Source organism: Mizuhopecten yessoensis, unplaced genomic scaffold, assembly GCF_002113885.1.
Source record: "Mizuhopecten yessoensis strain PY_sf001 unplaced genomic scaffold, ASM211388v2 scaffold5141, whole genome shotgun sequence".
NCBI lineage: Eukaryota > Metazoa > Mollusca > Bivalvia > Pectinida > Pectinidae > Mizuhopecten > Mizuhopecten yessoensis.
This window is the reverse complement of record NW_018405900.1, coordinates 221,499-223,664: the sequence shown is the minus strand read 5'-3', so window position 1 is coordinate 223,664 and position 2,166 is coordinate 221,499.

Here is a 2,166-nt window from a genome sequence, read left to right as displayed (position 1 = left end):
TATCATACTGATATTTTACATTTTTCATAACTTACATAAAAATACATAAACTTGTTTATTGCAATGAAATTTTGGAACTTTTTACTATTTGGATTATTTTCGTAATCTTTTTACTATTTGGAATATTTTCGTAAAACATTTTACAAACAATAATCCCCAAATTAAATAACCATATACTTAGCCACGTTAATTGAGCTCTAAAACAGTTTGACAAACAAGATTTACGTTTCCCACATTTAGATTATTTGTTCGGTTCGGCGACTCTGTTAGATTCTCATAATCCCTTTTGTCATTTCAATTAAGAACTCAGGTCCGGTCCCGACTCTATCTTCGTCTCTTTGTAAAAGAATTATCGGCCGTGTTAATTAGTCAATTAGGACTCGGGTGCTCTTACGTAACCTTCCTTCCAGATTGGTGTTTTTCACGAATTTCTTTGTCCGAACCCACGCTAAGATCTGACCAATCAGCAATAAGGCCCGACTGGACATATGTTTTTGTTGAGGCCCCTAAAAGGTAAATTACCTATACTTCATATAGAAAATACTGTAAATAACCCTCCTGGAACCTCACCAACATTGGGGGCATCTGAGTAAGTTACCTGTCGCTTGTCCAGCTAACCACTTGAAGCTGCGACCAGAATAAAGACACATCAAATTTATCAGGCTGTCTCCATTGTAATTTTACAGGTGAGCAATTCTTTTTACATGTATTTTTTATATTTTAATTCTTGTATACTGAATTTATTCATATTCATTTGTATGAGATTATTCTGTGTTTATTACTGTTATACACTTTTTATGTTTATAATGCATTGTAACATCTTATTCCAAGTAATGTGTGAGACACAGAATTTGTAGTTTTCCCACTTGTAATCTTTTCGACCTTCAGATTTAATTCAAGTACGGTAGAATTCTATTAATTTTTCATAGGCAGAATTAAATTGAAGATGCTCCAAAATAATCTAATTTGGGGCATAAACATTATATTTTTCTTTAACAAAGGCTTTACATTTTTGAGGAACGAAGTTTTATAAAGATTTTATATACGCAAGCTAAAAGAAATCGTTACCTAAAGCTGTAACTTATTATTTGTATTTAATTTATAATTATCAAAGATTTTGCAAAGAAAACAAACACGTGTGTGTGCTTTTACCTAACGGACCATCATGATCTTGAAATGCATATTTACCCGTCTCACAATGCTCAAGAAAGAGTAAGTAACTTGTTGATGTTATGCATATGATTTTTATATACTTGTCTCGCCAAATGTTACCTGATGTATTATTTCAATACCATGTTTTAGAATTGTGCGGAAAGTATTGTTTGCATTTTATATGACTCAAGAGTTTCTGGAATTATTTATCTCATATGTCCAAACAACTTTTTAATTAATACCATACCCATCGACAAGTTTGTAAAAACAATTTTTAGAACAGAGTTTTTATTTATCATTTCGTAAGTCAGCAATTGTAATCATCCCTCTAGGAACTTTCATTCAGTTAATTTCCATAAACCGGAAGTTTATTCTAAAACCGGAAGTTACCAATGCAAACAAGAAGTGGGCGTTTCCCATGTAAACAAATACACGTGTGGTATGTTCCCTGCTTCTTTGTACATTGTCTAGATTTAAATTGTTTTGAATATTTTATTTTTAACTAGCACCATAATATTATCTAAATTAAATTCATGTAAATAGCTTTCCTCCCTTATCAAGATTAAATTTGTTTTGTATATTTTTATTTTGCCATACTCGATTAATTGTTAATTATAATGTGTATTGGTTAATTAAGTTTTTCTGCATAAAAAAACTTTAACATATATTGTTTATGCTGGGTCCCTGCTGCTCGAGTTATTCCTAATTAGACATCGACCCCTCACTGCCAAGCAAGAGTAGCTCTACTTAGTTAATTCTCCCCAGTTTTAACTTAGCTAATTTTCCCCATTTTTGTTTAATATTTTTCTACATTAGGATTTTTATTGTACTGTAATTAAACCCAAAGTGTGGTTTAATTCGCGATTGATATTTCATATCAATAACAAAAATTTCCTATGTATGTTTCTATTATTATTTGTTTCTACATTAGATGTTCATTGTATTGTAAATTAAATCCAATGCGTGGTTTAATTCATGATTGATAATGTATATCAATAACAAGAATTTCTATGT